Source organism: Aquarana catesbeiana, linkage group LG07 (assembly GCF_042186555.1).
Source record: "Aquarana catesbeiana isolate 2022-GZ linkage group LG07, ASM4218655v1, whole genome shotgun sequence".
Taxonomy (NCBI): Eukaryota; Metazoa; Chordata; class Amphibia; order Anura; family Ranidae; genus Aquarana; species Aquarana catesbeiana.
In genome coordinates this window covers 10,839,350-10,857,037 of record NC_133330.1, presented here as the reverse complement: position 1 = coordinate 10,857,037, position 17,688 = coordinate 10,839,350, and positions in this window count along the sequence as shown.

Below are 17,688 nucleotides of genomic sequence, written 5' to 3'. Positions count from 1 at the left end.
GGCACTGATGGGCATTGATTGGCAGCACTGGTGGGCCCTGGTGGGACTGCACTGATAATCTGTGCCCCGATTATTAGTGTAGATGTTCCTTTTAGAGAAGCCAGTTATCGGCTCTCTTCTCCGTTCTTCATGCTGTCAGTGTGAGGAAAGGAATGCCAATAATTGGCATCTGTTTGCCGCCATTATCAGCTGTGATTGGACACAGCTGATCACATGGTAAAGAGCCGCTGATTGGCTCTTTACTTCAATCTGTGATCAGCAGTGTCCAGAGGACAGTGCGATGACAGAGCTTGCTGCCTCACAACCAGCAACGGGCGCAGTCACGGGACGCCGTCATAAATGACGGCATCCCAGAACTAGACAACCGCACTGTAGCTCTCATTTCGGCTGTAGCGCGGTCGACAAATGGTTATAAATCCTTGAAACAAAATGATTAGACATTTTTCATCCTCATACATTGATTTTTGAAGGCATTGACCTTTAACTGCTACTACAGTGATAGCCACAAAAAGTTCTCTGTGAATGGTGGTGGTGCTGAGTGAGTGATCCCCTGTGGTCAGTGTGTAGAGGGAAGCTGCTTGGCACAGGCTCGACTATCGCTTTTATTAACTATTGCAGGGATTGTCGGCCTCCCCAGCAGCCTATCAGGTATGAGACATACATATGTACATCATGCCAACCTGGACCAATATACAGCGGAACCTCAGATTGCGAGTAACGCGGTTTACGAGCGTTTCGCAATACAAGCTATTTTTCCTGACTCAGTTTGCGAGCATTGTCTCACAAGATGAGCAGGATTCAAGCCGTTGGGGTGTGCAATACCGCATTTAACCAGAGGTACGGGGGCGCTGGTGATGCTCGGAGACGTTTAAGGACACTCGGTTTCCGAGTGTCTCCGAGCGTTTCTGAGTGTCTCCAAGCGCCTCCGAGTGTTTCCGAGTGTCTTCGGCGCCCCCCCCACCTCTGGCCACATGCGGAACTGCATAGACAAGCAGTCACTGTAGAACTGAGTATCTGAGTTTCCATTATTTCCTATGGGGAAACTCGCTTTGATATGCGAGTGCTTTGGATTACAAGCATTCTTCTGGAATGAATTCTGCTCGTAATCCCAGGTATTACAGTGACTATATATTACAGAACATACCCGGAGTTCAGCTTTAATGATACATTTTATTTTATAGTTTGCCTAGAGTTCCACATAAAAATTGTGGGCGGAAATATTTCGAGTTTGCTTCAGATTTAATTGAAGTGATAAATCAATCAACGGCTGTATGAGAATCCATCTGTGTGGATTTAAATGTTTTTTTTTTTTTTTTTGGGAGTTGTTGGTCAATGTTGTTTATTTATGCTATGAGGAAGGCTTTTACCCGAAACATGTCAGCGTTTTGATGTCGCACTGCTGTTTGTGCTCAATAAAGATTTAAGAAGAAGCAATCGAGTTGCCGGAATTTTTTTTGCAATTTTAATGTTGTTTATCGGTCAGTTTTACTGGTGAAATGTTCTGATAGAATGTAACATCTAAGAAGTAACATCACCTCTTCCTTTAAGGGCGGCTTCATGCTGCCAATGCATAGTAAAGCTCGGTGTACCTGTGACATGGACATTCACTGTATTGTTCATTTAAGCACAAGAGACCCCATTTTGTTCTCACTGTTGAAATGTGTTCTGTAACCTTCACCTAACACACAGACACATCTTCTACTAAACGCTCTCTACTCCTCCCCTCCCCTCTCAAGGTTTTACTTTTGCAATTGTTCTATTCGCCAGCTTTTAATAACATATTTCTATTTGTTAGTTTTTAATAACATCTCACACCACCCCTTTCTTATCTATGTATAAAACAACATGTAATAATAAACGGACATTTTAAACACAGTGATTGAGTCCTGTGGATCTGTTCCTGCAGCTGCAGTATTAACTTCTGTTTTAGAGTCCCATTCAGAAATCAGTCATAACAGTTTGGCGAGTCATAGCAGGAGTTTGGCAGAGTCTCCAGAAGGAACCGCGCTTTGATCGCGGATCATCGGGAAACGCAGACCTCTAAATGCCGGCTAGGTAAGCTGCCCTTATGCTTGCTATATTTCTGCCTTTTCCTATGTATCCTATCTGTCGGTTCTCAAGGAAACCAGACCACTCTCAGACCTTTCTGGTTGGGTAACGTGTGTGTGTGAATGTGTTTGTGTCCCCCTTCATGGGTCGGACTGTGTGTGGATAGGGAGAATCCTCTGCAGTTCCCTGCGTTGACTCCTCGTGGGCGACCTGGGTCAGAGGCGCATGGTAGGGTCAGATAAAACTCACAGAGATGAGAAGAGATGAGGAGGGTATCTTAATGAGTGTTTTGTCTATTGTCATAAACCCCTTCTATCCACGTAGATAAGTGGAGACTATTCTTGTAAATCTGCCAGATTTGCTGTACTATTTGTTTTAGAGGCAAGAGGGTATAGGCACAAGTAGAGAAGACTGGCCAGTCATTATGGACATTAAATTAATTGGTGGAATGAAGGGTGAGAGGCCTTCAGAAAATGTCCAGTGCAAGATGAGCGCTAGAGAATATATGAACCGAAGGTCCGGTTCTGCCTATACTGAGCTCCTAGATAAATGGGTAGAATGGACAAAGGGAACAGCTAAACCTTTAAAATCTGAAGGATCTTTTGATTTACAAGTATGGCAAACTTTTCTGCGCGATTATGGCCCACTACTGTGCAGTGAAGGAACGTGGAGAATAGCTTGCACATGGGAGATAGAAGCTAAAGTAGCAAATCAAACTGGCTTGACGGAGATGTTTAATAAAAGAAATGCCCAAATGAACTACGTTTGGCCAGAAGACTCTGTAGAGGAGGACCCCCCACTTCATGTGGCTGCCAGTTTGGCTTTAAGGGGTCCACGCACAAAAGCAAAAGAATTAGATTACATGGAACACACAAAAGATGAGCTGGACAATATAGTAGAGAGCAGAGGTTTAACAGCCCCATATCACCCTACAAAGAGGATTTTGGCTCGTATCCTAGAAACAGATGATTGGCATAAATCAAAAGACACATATGCAAAACTAGATCTCTCTGAACTTAAGGCTTTGGCCAGAGAAAGAGAGATAGAGTCTGAACTTCCGGAGCAAACCATAATTTCCAAATTGAGGCAGCAAGATGAAGAGAGAAGGAAGGGAGACGCCACCCCTTCTGCCCCTGGCACAGAGCAATCTGTTGCAGTTTATCCTGTCAGAACCCAATTCGTTTTTGAAGGTAATGCTGTTGACAGGAAGTCTCAAATTAAATGGCATGTACCTTTTAGTCCCCAAGAAATGAGAGCCATATTAGAGGGATTGGGAGATCCTAGAAAGAATGCAACTGGGTTTGCAAACAAACTTAGCGCTGCACAGGAAGCATATGAGGCTTCAGCTACTGACATTCATCAGCTTCTTATTAAAGCAGTGGGAAGCAACATGTCTGGCTATATACTTAAAGAATGTGGTGTAGACATAAAAAATCTAGGTAAGATGGATGGAACCCCTTTTAAGGTTTAGGAGGTTTTGGTGACTTTTTATATGGCATAGCAACATGGTTACAGAAACTAGGCGCTTACATTGTGATGTTCATCTTTCTCATATTTGTTATTTACTTCCTCATCAGGCTATGTCTCTGTATGACTACCCGCTGTACCAACAAATGTACCAGCCCTGATGAACCCATTATTGTGAGAAAGCTAGGAGAGAGCTGAACTGGACGCCGTCTCTCTGCGCCAATGTAACAGGAGTTACCAGCAATCAGCTGAATGTAACGTGGAGAAGAATGGTGTCAAATAAACAAAAGGAGGGAAATGACATGGACATTCACTGTATTGTTCATTTAAGCTCCAGAGACTCCATTTTGTTCTCACTGTTGAAATGTGTTCTGTAACCTTCACCTAACACACAGACACATCTTCTACTAGAAGCTCTCTCTGTCTCTACTCTCCTCTCCCCTCGCAAGGTTTTACTTTTGCAATTGTTCTATTCGCTAGCTTTTAATAATATATTTCTATTTGTTAGTTTTTCATAACATCTCACACCACCCCTTTCTTATCTATGTATAAAATAAGATGTAATAATACATTTTGATACTGAACGGACATTTTAAACACAGCGATTGAGCCCTGTGAATCTGTTCCTGCAGCTGCAGTATTAACTTTGTTTTAGAGTCCCAATCAGAAATCAGTCATATCAAGTGCGTTTTTTTGTGCGGGTAAGCTGCGCTTTCCCATAGACTTCTATTATGTGTCGGGGTTTTGGTGCACTTTCACCTACTGAGGTCTAAGGGAAAGTGCAGCTAACCTGCAGGAAAACACTGGGTTAGCTGCACTTTAGACTTCATTCACACTTGTGCAACTTCAACATCTTGTGATTTCCATTACAACTTTACAGTGTGGTTTTATGCGACTTTGATGAGACTTTGTTTGCGGTTTTGACCAATAATAATATACATGGTTTGACTCGATTCCTTCTCCTGCCAGAGGGATTATGGCTGGGGGCTAGGCTAGGGTTAGGGTAGGTGGTAGGGTTATGGCTAGGATTTGGTTAGGGTTAGGCTGGGGTCAGGGTTATGATTAGGGTTGGGCTGAGGACTCGGGGGGGGGGGTGCTGAGGACTCTAATAGTAAGGGGGGGATAAAAACTGTAATGTGAAGGGGGGTGGTTATGGACTTTAATGTGAAGGTGGGTGGGGGGGGGGCTGAGGACTGTAATGTGAAAGGGAGAGACAGGGAAGGGAACTGAGAACTCTGATATGAATTTGGGAGGGGATTAAGGAAAATAAGCAAAAATAGGAGGGGAAAGTGAGGACACTGATGTGAAGAGGGGAAGAGGGCTGAAGACTCTGATGTGAAAAGGGGTGGCTTAGGACTCTAGTGTGAATGGGGGCTAAGGGCTCTAATGTGAAGAGTGGGGGGGTTGAGGACCACAATGTGAAGAGGGGGGCTGAGGACAATATTGTGTAGGGGGGCTGAAGATGATAGTGTGAAGGAGGGGCTAAGGACTCTAATGTGAAGAGGGGGGCTGAATACTCCAATGTGAAGGGGGGGCTGAGGACACTAATGTGAAGAGGGGGGCTGAGGATGATAATATGAAGGAGGACTGAAAACTCTAATGTGAAGGGGGCTGAGTACTCCAATGTGAAGAGGGAGGGGGCTTAGGACTCTAATGTGAAGGGGGGGCTGAGAACTCCAATGTGAAGAGGGAAGGGGGCTTAGGACTCTAATGTGAAGGGGGGGCTGAGGACTTCAATGTGAAGAGGGAGGGGGCTTAGGACTCTAATGAGAAGGGGGGCTGAGGACTCCAATGTGAAGAGGGGGCTGAGGACAATAATGTAAAGGGGCACTGAGGACTCCAATGTGAAGAAGGGGGGCTGAGGATGATAATGTGAAGGGGGCTGAAGACTCTAGTGTGAAGAAGCGGGGTTAAGAACTCAAATGTGAAGAGGGGGGCTGAGGATGATATTGCGAAATGGTGGCTGAGGACTCCAATGTGAAAAGGGAGGGGACCGAGGACTCTAATGTGAAGGGGGGGCTGAGGACTTCAATATGAAGAGGGGACTGAGGACGATAATGTGAAGGGGCACTGAGGACTCCAATGTGAAGAGGGGGCTGAGGATGATAATGTGAAGGGGCACTGAGGACTCCAATGTGAAGAAGGGGGGCTGAGGATGATAATGTGAAGGTGGCTGAAGACTCTAGTGTGAAGAAGCGGGGTTAAGAACTCAAATGTGAAGAGGGGGGCTGAGGATGATATTGCGAAATGGTGGCTGAGGACTCCAATGTGAAAAGGGAGGGGACCGAGGACTCTAATGTGAAGGGGGGGCTGAGGACTTCAATATGAAGAGGGGACTGAGGACGATAATGTGAAGGGGCACTGAGGACTCCAATGTGAAGAGGGGGCTGAGGATGATAATGTGAAGGGGCACTGAGGACTCCAATGTGAAGAGGGGGCTGAGGATGATAATGTGAAGCGGCACTGAGGGCTTCAATGTGAAGAGGGGACTGAGGACGATAATGTGAAGGGGCACTGAGGGCTCCAATGTAAAGAGGAGGCTGAGGATGATAATGTGAAGGGGCACTAAGGGCTCCAATGTGAAGAAGGGGGGCTGAGGACGATAATGTGAAGGGGGGCTGAACACTCTAGTGTGAAGAAGCGGGATTGAGAACTCAAATGTGAAGAGGGGGGCTGAGGATGATATTGTGAAATGGTGGCTGAGGACTCCAATGTGAACAGGAAGGAGACCGAGGACTTTAATGTGAAGGGGGGGCTGAGGACCTTAATGTGAAAGGGGGTATTCTGATGTGACGGGGTCCCCATTTTGGACTGGTGTGTCTCCACATTTTTCATACTTTAAAGGGGTACCATGACTGAAGAAAGGGGAGTATCACCCCTCTAGGGAATTCATAGACTTCGACACACAGAAGGTTGCGGATGATTTATTTCGGCAGGTTGACACAATTCTAATTCAAATAAATGGTGAAGGAGCCGCACTGATATCTCCACTAACCTGAATATAGAGAGAACCGGTGAGGTGACACTCATGGATACAATGTAATATAATTGATGCTTAGACATCTCTGGCGGCTCTGCTCCTGTCTATTCAGCAAAAATTTGGTTTAATTATTTAAACTGTAACTCATTTAAATATCATATTAAAAAATTAATCCATCCACATGGCAACCACACATTATATATACAGTCACCGAAATCCATAAGAACCTGAAGTGTGCCCTGGGCACCATGTGGGTTCTGTTCTCCCACAGCTCAATACTCCCCGTTGTACTCTATATACCCTCACCGGCCACTTTATTAGGTACACCCGTTCAGTTGCTTGGTAACACAAATTGCTAATCAGCCAATCACAGTAATCACATGCATTTAGGCATCTAGACGTGGTGAAGACGACTTGCTGAAGCTCAAACCGAGCATCGGAATGGGGAAGAAAGGGGATTGAAGTGACTTTGAACGTGGCATGGTTGTTGGTGGCAGATGGGCTGGTTTCTGGGATTTTCACACACAACCATCTCTCGGGGATTACAGAGAATGGTGGGAAAAAGAGAAAATATCCAGTGAGCGGCAGTTGTGTGGAGGAAAATGCCTTGTTGAGGTCAGAGGAGAATGGGCAAACTGGTTCCAGATGATAGAAACACAACAGTAACTCAAATAACCCCTCATTACATCCAAGGTATGCAGAATACCATCTCTGAATGCACAACACATCCAACCTTGGAGCAGATGGGCTACAGCAGCAGAAGACCACACCGGGTGCCACTTCTGTCAGCTAAGAACAGGAAACTGAGGCTACAATTGGCACAGGATCACCAAAATTGGACAATAGAAGATTGGAAAAACACTGCCTGGTCTGATGAGTCTGAATTTCAGCTCCGACATTCAGATGGTGGGGTCAGAATTTGGCGCATGGATCCATCCTGCCTTGTATCACCGGTTCAATTTGGTGGTGGGAGTGTAATGGTGTGGGGGATGGGGTATCACCGGTTCAGGCTGATGGTGGGGGTGTAATGGTGTGGGGGATGGGATATCACCGGTTCAGGCTGGTGGTGGGGGTGTAATGGTGTGGGGGATGGGGTATCACCGGTTCAGGCTGGTGGTGGGGGTGTAATGGTGTGGGGGATGGGATATCACCGGTTCAGGCTGGTGGTGGGGGTGTAATGGTGTGGGGGATGGGGTATCACCGGTTCAGGCTGGTGGTGGGGGTGTAATGGTGTGGGGGATGGGATATCACCGGTTTAGGCTGGTGGTGGGGGTGTAATGGTGTGGGGGATGGGGTATCACCGGTTCAGGCTGGTGGTGGAGTGTAATGGTGTGGGGGATGGGATATCACCGGTTCAGGCTGGTGGTGGGGGTGTAATGGTGTGGGGGATGGGATATCACCGGTTCAGGCTGGTGGTGGAGTGTAATGGTGTGGGGGATGGGATATCACCGGTTCAGTCTGGTGGTGGTGGGGATGTAATGGTGTGGGGGATGGGGTATCACCGGTTCAGGCTGGTGGTGGGGGTGTAATGGTGTGGGGGATGGGATATCACCGGTTCAGACTGGTGGTGGGGGTGTAATGGTGTGGGGGATGGGATATCACTGGTTCAGGCTGGTGGTGGGGGTGTAATGGTGTGGGGGATGGGGTATCACCGGTTCAGGCTGGTGGTGGGGGTGTAATGGTGTGGGGGATGGGATATCACCGGTTCAGGCTGGTGGTGGGGGTGTAATGGTGTGGGGGATGGGATATCACCGGTTCAGGCTGGTGGTGGGGGTGTAATGGTGCGGGGGATAGGGTATCACCGGTTCAGGCTGGTGGTGGGGGTGTAATGGTGTGGGGGATGGGATATCACCGGTTCAGGCTGGTGGTGGGGGTGTAATGGTGTGGGGGATGGGATATCACCGGTTCAGGCTGGTGGTGGGGGTGTAATGGTGTGGGGGATGGGGTATCACTGGTTCAGGCTGGTGGTGGGAGTGTAATGGTGTGGGGGATGGGATATCACCGGTTCAGGCTGGTGGTGGGGGTGTAATGGTGTGGGGGATGGGGTATCACTGGTTCAGGCTGGTGGTGGGAGTGTAATGGTGTGGGGGATGGGATATCACCAGTTCAGGCTGGTGGTGGGGGTGTAGTGGTGTGGGGGATGGGATATCACCGGTTCAGGCTGGTGGTGGGGGTGTAATGGTGTGGGGGATGGGATATCACCGGTTCAGGCTGGTGGTGGGGGTGTAATGGTGTGGGGGATGGGATATCACCGGTTCAGGCTGGTGGTGGGGGTGTAGTGGTGTGGGGGATGGGATATCACCGGTTCAGGCTGGTGGTGGGGGTGTAATGGTGTGGGGGATGGGATATCACCGGTTCAGGCTGGTGGTGGGGGTGTAATGGTGTGGGGGATGGGATATCACCGGTTCAGGCTGGTGGTGGGGGTGTAATGGTGTGGGGGATGGGATATCACCGGTTCAGGCTGGTGGTGGGGGTGTAATGGTGTGGGGGATGGGATATCACCGGTTCAGGCTGGTGGTGGGGGTGTATTGGTGTGGGGGATGGGATATCACCGGTTCAGGCTGGTGGTGGGAGTGTAATGGTGTGGGGGATGGGATATCACCAGTTCAGGCTGGTGGTGGGGGTGTAATGGTGTGGGGGATGGGGTATCACCGGTTCAGGCTGGTGGTGGGGGTGTAATGGTGTGGGGGATGGGGTATCACCGGTTCAGGCTGGTGGTGGGGGTGTAATGGTGTGGGGGATGGGATATCACCGGTTCAGTCTGGTGGTGGTGGGGATGTAATGGTGTGGGGGATGGGATATCACCGGTTCAGTCTGGTGGTGGTGGGGGTGTAATGGTGTGGGGGATGGGATATCACCGGTTCAGGCTGGTGGTGGGGGTGTAATGGTGTGGGGGATGGGATATCACCGGTTCAGGCTGGTGGTGGGGGTGTAATGGTGTGGGGGATGGGGAATCACCGGTTCAGGCTGGTGGTGGGGGTGTAATGGTGTGGGGGATGGGATATCACCAGTTCAGGCTGGTGGTGGGGGTGTAATGGTGTGGGGGATGGGGTATCACCGGTTCAGGCTGGTGGTGGGGGTGTAATGGTGTGGGGGATGGGGTATCACCGGTTCAGTCTGGTGGTGGTGGGGATGTAATGGTGTGGGGGATGGGATATCACCGGTTCAGGCTGGTGGTGGGGGTGTAATGGTGTGGGGGATGGGATATCACCGGTTCAGGCTGGTGGTGGGGGTGTAATGGTGTGGGGGATGGGGTATCACCGGTTCAGGCTGGTGGTGGGGGTGTAATGGTGTGGGGGGGGGGGGATATTTTCTTTCTTATCATTCAAAAATGCAATCTACTTACCAGGGGGAGAACCTCTGGGGGAATCTAGGATGGAAAAATTTTTTTTTTTTTTTTTTTTTTTAATTGTTGGTCTTTTTTCCTATATAGCGCAAAAAATAAAAAAAACGCAGAGGTGATCAAATACCACCAAAAGAAAGCTCTAGCCTGGTCATGAAGGAGGGTAAAACCTTCTGGGGGTCAAGTGGTTAATGAAGAATATATAGCGATATACTTAAAGCCAACTGAGGTGGCTGCCACACGTGGCACTCATGGAGCCGTGCTGGAGTGGGTGGCACCGAGGCTACAATATACACACCAGACACTCCACCCTTGGTGCAGCTCAGTACTGCTGATCCTGGTAAAATGGGGTGGGGTGGCCATCTTTGCTGATGGGGTAGTGTAAATATCTGACTTAGATGGCATCCCCCCCCCCCCCCCCCCCCACCGACATGGCCCTGGCAATGACGTACCAACTTCTGAATGCACCAGGCTGAAAAATGGTACATACAGTATAGCTTTGCAATCTACAGTATATATGAAGTCTACCTATCAGCAAAAGTTATATCCCGGAAATTAGTAAATAGGGTCCACCTGTGTGTCATTTAATCTCAGTATAAATACAGCTGTTCAGTGAAGCCTTCAGAGGTTTGTTAGAGAACCTTAGTGAACAAACAGCATCATGAAGGCCAAGGAACACACCAGACAGGTCAGGGATAAAGTTGTGGAGAAGTATAAAGCAGGGTTAGGTTATAAAAAAATCTCCCAAGCTTTGAACATCTCACGGAGCTCTGTTCAATCCATCATCGGAAAATGGAAAGAGTATGGCACAACTGCAAACCTACCAAGACATGGCCGTCCACCTAAACTGACCGGCCGGGCAAGGAGAACATTCATGAGAGAAGAGCCAAGAGGTCCATGGTAACTCTGGAGGAGCTGCAGAGATCCACAGCTCAGGTGGGAGAATCTGTCCACAGGACAACTATTAGTCGTGTTCTCCACAAATCTGCCCTTTATGGAAGAGTGACAAGAAGAAAGACATTGGTGAAAGAAAGTCATAAGAAGTCCTGTTTGTAGTTTGTGAGAAGCCATGTGGAGGACACAGCAAACATGTGGAAGAAGGTGATCTGGTCAGATGAGACCAAAATTCAACTTTATGGCCTAAAAACAAAACGCTATGTGTGGGGGGAAAACTAACACTGCACATCACCCTGAACACACCATCCCCACCGTGAAACATGGTGGTGGCAGCATCATGTGGTGGGGATGATTTTCTTCAGCAGGGACAGGGAAGCTGGTCAGAGTTGATGGGAAGATGGATGGAGACAAATACAGGACAATCTTAGAAGAAAACTTGTTAGAGTCTGCAAAAGACTTGAGACTGGGGAGGAGGTTCACCTTCCAGCAGGACAACGACCCGAAACATCCAGCCAGAGCTACAATGGAATGGTTTAGATCAAAGCATATTCATGTGTTAGAATGGCCCAGTCACAGTCCAGACCTAAATCACATTGAGAATCTGTGGCAAGACTTGAAAATTGCTGATCACAGACGCTCTCCATCCAATCTGACAGAGCTTGAGATATTTTACAAAGAAGAAGAATGGGCAGAAATGTCCCTCTCTAGATGTGCAAAGCTGGTAGAGACATCCCCAAAAAGACTTGCAGCTGTAATTGTAGAGAAAGGGGGTTCTACAAAGTATTGACTCCGGGGGGCGCCATACAAATGCCCCCCCCCCACACTTTTCACATATTTATTTGTATCATTTATCATTTTCCTTCCACTTCACAATTATGTGACACTTTGTGTTGGTCTATCACATAAAATCCCAATGAAATACATTTACGTTTTTGGTTGTAACATGACAAAATGTGGGAAATGTCAAGGGGTATGAATACTTTTTCAAGGCACTGTAATTTTGGACCAAACCTCAACATTGGGTTGTATATGCTTTGAAGGGGAGTAAAATCCACATTAGTAAAAAAAAAAAAGAAAAGAAAAAACTCCAATAAAGAACCCATAGATATCAGAGGTGGTTGTGGCTCCTCAGTGTGACCGGTTCTAGGTGGACGATCCCAGAGGCAGAGGATCCAGGGAGTGTCCCGTCTTCACTGGGGCCCCGTATGATGATATTATGTTTAATTGCCTGGCACTCCCGGTTCACACCTCTCGGCTTGGCTGCACCGGCAACAGATGACAGGCAACTGAAACGAGGACCAAAATGATTAGGTAGAAGTGTAATCCATAAACAGGCTGGGCGGGTCGCATTTTGGCGGAGCGTTATCCTAATCACGCCGCGACTTCCTACCATTGCTAAACAGTGTTCTGAACTCATAATAACGTGTAGAGGAAATATCTAGAAATGTTTATTGTACCGAATCATGAAAGGGTTACCTTGTACTGGGAATACCTCCTTAACCATTTGACCCCCGGAAGGTTTACCATTTTTTGCGATACGGCACTGCGTCGTTTTAACTGACAATTGCGCGGTCCTTCGACGTTGTACCCAAACAAGATTTGTGTCTTTTTTTTCTCCACAAATAGAGCTTTCTTTTGGTGGTAATTGATCACCTCGGCGGTTTTTATTTTTTGCACTATAAAACAAAAAAAGACCGACAATTAAAAAAAAACAAAAAAAAACCTTTTTTTTACAGTACTTTCTGCTATAATACATATCCAGAAAAAATATATAAAACAACTAATTTATTCATCAGTTTAGGCCGATATATACCGTATTTATTGGTGTATAACACGCACCCTAATTTTAAGAGGGTAGTTTCAGGAAAAAAACTTTCCACAGCACATGGCCCCCTGAACATTATGCAGACCCCTGCACAGCACGCGGCCCCCCTGCACAGCACATGGACCCCCTGCACAGCACACGGACCCCCTGCACAGCACACGGACCCCCTGCACAGCACATGGACCCCCTGCACAGCACATGGACCCCCTGCACAGCACACGGGCCCCCTGCACAGCACACGGACCCCCTGCACAGCACATGGACCCCCTGCACAGCACACGGACCCCCTGCACAGCACACGGACCCCCTGCACAGCACACGGACCCCCTGCACAGCACATGGACCCCCTGCACAGAACACGGCCCCCCTGCACAGCACGCGTGCCCCCTGCACAGCACACGGACCCCCTGCACAGAACACGGCCCACCTGCACAGCAAACGGACCCCCTGCACAGAACACGGCCCACCTGCACAGCAAACGGACCCCCTGCACATTACGCAGACTCCCTGCACATTACATGGCCCCCTGCACAGCACACGGACCCCCTGCACATTATGCAGACCCCATGCACATTATATGGCCCCCTGCACATTACACAGACCCCCTGCACATTATATGGCCCCCTGCACATTACACGGACCCCCTGCACATTATACGGACCCCCTGCACATTACACGGACCCCCTGCACATTACACGGGCCCCTGAACATTGCAGTTTTTATTTTTTGCACTATAAACAAAAAAAGACCGACAACTGAAAAAAAAACAAAAAAAAAATAATTTTTTTACTTTCTGCTATAATACATATCCAGAAAAAATATAATAAAACAACAAATTTATTCATCAGTTTAGGCCGATATATACCGTATTTATCGGTGTATAACACGCACCCTAATTTTAAGAAGGTAGTTTCAGGAAAAAACTTTCCACAGCCCCCTGCACAGCTCACGGACCCCTGAACATTACGCAGACCCCCTGCACAGTACACGGACCCCCTGCACAGTACACGGACCCCCTGCACATTACACAGATCCCCTGAACATAACACGGACCCCTGCACAGCACACAGCCCCCTTGCACAGCACACGGCCCCCCTGCACATGAGGCAGACCCTCTGCACAGTACACAGCCCCCCTGCACAGCACACGGACCTCCTGCACATTACACAGACTTCCTGCACATTACATGGCCCCCTGTACATTACACAGACCCCCTGCACAATACACAGACCCCCTGCACAGTACACAGACCCCCTGCACATTAAGCAGACTCCCCTGCACAGCACACAGACCCCCTGCACAGCACACAGACCCCCTGCACAGCACACAGACCCCCTGCACAGTACACTGACCCCCTGCACAGTACACTGACCCCCTGCACAGTACACTGACCCCCTGCACAGTACACTGACCCCCTGCACAGTACACTGACCCCCTGCACAGTACATGGACCCCCTGCGCAGCACACTGACCCCCTGCACAGTACACAGACCCCCTGCACATTAAGCAGACTCCCCTGTACAGCACACAGACCCCCTGCACAGTACACTGACCCCCTGCACAGTACACTGACCCCCTGCACAGTACACTGACCCCCTGCACAGTACACTGACCCCCTGCACAGTACATGGACCCCCTGCGCAGCACACTGACCCCCTGCACAGTACACAGACCCCCTGCACATTAAGCAGACTCCCTGCACAGCACACAGACCCCCTGCACAGTACACTGACCCCCTGCACAGTACACTGACCCCCTGCACAGCACACGGACCCCCTGCACAGTACATGGACCCCCTGCACAGTACATGGACCCCCTGCACAGTACATGGACCCTCTGCACAGTACACTGACCCCCTGCACAGCACACTGACCCCCTGCACAGCACACTGACCCCCTGCACAGTACACTGACCCCCTGCACAGTACACTGACCCCCTGCACAGCACACTGACCCCCTGCACAGCACACTGACCCCCTGCACAGCACACTGACCCCCTGCACAGCACACTGACCCCTGCTTAACTTAAGCCTCGTACACACAATTGTATTTTCGGCAGGGAATTGTGTGATGACAGACTGTTTGCCTAAAATCCGACCGTTAGTACGCTCCATCAGACAATTGTTGGCCAACTTTCGGGCCAACAAATCTTGGATGGCAAGCTAGTAAATTTTCGGCGGACAGCGGTCTGTTGTCAGATTTTCGCATCGTGTGTACACAAGTTTATTACACAAAAGTCCAAAGTACAAACACACATGCTTGGAATCAATGCTCACCAAACACAACATTAGCAGAAGGAGCCCAAAGGTGGCGCTCAAGAGCTGAAATTCCACGTAGTACGTCGCTATTTTCGTGTTTGTTGGCTGACAATTGTGTACGGTTTATATGCAAAACAAGTTCACGGCACACGCCCTTCGGACAAAAATCTGACGCTTTATCTGCCAACAGTCCGATCGTGTGTACGAGGCTTTAGAGGGAGATTTACTGAAACTGGTGCACACAGATTTAGCTGCAGCTGTGCATAGAAACCAATCAGCTTCTAACTTCTTCAACAAGGCTTTCACAAAACAAAACCTAGAAGCTGATTGGTTAGTATGTGCAGATTCTGTGTGCACCAGCTCTAGTAAATCTCCCCCTATGTCTAATTTGGTGGAAACCCGTTCAGCTTACCTGTGGTTTCCTTACCTCCAGTTCTGTTTACTAGAGAAATTTCTCCATTGTTCTGGGATCTTGGATGTCAACATTGTCTCCTTATCTCGACAAACAGTCCTTCCAAGGCATTTTATCACAGAACTATAAGTGTGCAATAAGCAGCTCCATGGTTTCGAAAATTCCTACTACAGATGCACTGTGAAAAAAATTGTTTTTCCTGATGCAAGCATGACAGCATACGTGTATGGGTTAGGCTCCGCCCCTCCCCAATCAGAACTGGTTATACTATATATACACACACACAGGTATATCCCATAGTTTGTAGATAACTTTCACACAAACCAATAAATATACACTTATTAGATTTTTTTTTTTTACCAAAGAAATGTAGCAGAATACATTTTGGCCAAAAAAGTAGAAAATATTTATTTTTCAAAACTGGGGGGGGGGGGGGGGGGGTGAATACTTTTGCAAGGCACTGTAAATGAGTTGCCTCCCCCCAGGCGGCATTCTCTTTTTGTTCCTGAAATGCTCAACTGGTTATAGCTATGAAACAAAGAAGATTTTGAATTTGTCCTCACCTTGCCGGATTCATCTGGCCAGCCTCGCAGGTTCAGCCTCTTTCCTGTGACGAAGCAGTTGTAAAATTTCCATACCCCCCCAGGCCCGGTTACTTGGGGGGCTGGGATACCGGTCTCTGGATGCAGGTAAAACAGTTCTGCCTTGTGGTTGGTTGGGACTGATCCAGTCTCTCCTCCCTGGTGAATTGTGCCCCCCCCCCCCCTCACACACACACATTTTTTTTAGTCTGGCTTTGGGTATGTTTGGTTTCCCTTGCAAAAATTCTGGCATTGTTGTCAGGGCTGCCCCCTTCCAAGATGGCTCCTTGTCTGCTTCCTGTGGCTGGACTGCGGGCACACCTCCCAACATTTTGAGATGGGAATGAGGGACACCTACTAACAAACGTATGTGGGCATAGGACACGCCCCCTGCCACACCCCCTTAAAGAAGAATTAACCAAAAAAAAGGTTAATCAAATCCACAAGGACTTTTTTTACCACTACTATTCCTATATATTGGCTTTTAAAATGTACAAATGCAGCAATTTAGAAATCGGATAAAAGGTTAAGCGCTGGAAAACACTTTTTGAAAGATAAAAAGTGCATTTTGTATACAACTATATGGATCAGACCAAATTGAGGGACAAATGAGGGGGGAAGAGGGACAGAGGGACATTGCTCCAAATCAGGGACAGTCCCTTGAAATCAGGGACAGTTGGGAGCTATGGCTGCAGGTTGCCCTTTCCTGAAGGATGTGGATGGGGTTCCAGTTGTCAGGGAGCAGCAAGAGGATGTTGGGGTAACTGCTGGCCCACTGTAGTGGTGGTCGGGAGCTCCAGGGGATGGATTGGTGGCCACCTGTTCAGGAATGGAGCCTCTCCCAACCCTCCCTTAGAGCCGGACAGGGAAGGGTGGTGCACAAAGGAGGTAAGCTATCCATAGGCTGTCATGGTGTGTCGGAATCATTATGCTGGTAATATACAAGCTGTCAAAGCAGGTTGAACGGCCGTGTATAGTTCTGTCTGTTTCATTTTGCTTCACAGGCTTTGTTTGCTTGTAGGACTACTCGTGGAAGAACTGATATATCAGGTGCTTGCTGCAAAGTTTAGTCTTTCCTTTAAATCAGCAAGGCCTGGCTTTGCAGGTTTGGGATCACTATGTTAATCCTCTAGTGGTTGGAATAGCCGTTTTTAACCTTTACAGGTCAGTGATCTAGGGTAGGTGATCCTGCCAGGTATATTAACCCTTCATTGCGCTGCTTATGACAGAGTGATGCTTCAGTATGGATGGCACTGCTATGCATTGTGTTGCTGCGATGCGTTTAAGGTCTGCTTTTGGGTGAAGTGTGTTTAATGATTGCTATGCATTAACCTGTTATGACTGTAGCACCCTGATTAGGGTTGCCACCTCATCCCTTTAAACTCGAACACATATGAATTACACTGAGGCTGATTAAGATGGTAATTAAACTCACTTGTTGCCTTATCTGCATTAAATTAGCCTCAGAACCTGTGTAATTCATATGTGTTCGGGTTTAAAGGGATGAGGTGGCAACTCTAACCCTGATGTTTAGGCAGGGTTGCTCCTAAATTTACCTGCCAGGTGTGGTTACCTCGGCCCATTGTTAGGGATCAATTGATTCCACCCTAAGTCTAGAATTACTGCACTTCTCTCTTCTGCCACTAGGTGGCCAGGTGCTTGGTGACATTAGATAAGAGAAGGGCAAAGCAAGGACAGATTAGGAGTATATGGGTTATCTCAGACAATGGGCAGGGGTTTTCTTGAATCCCTTGGCCTGCTGGGAGAGCCTATATATTCGGGTGGAGTCAGGTGATCGGTGTTCTGTGCCACCTGGACGGCTCTCTGGGTGGAAGTGTGTTGTATTGCCCGGGCTGCTAGGCTGGAGTTTGCGCCTA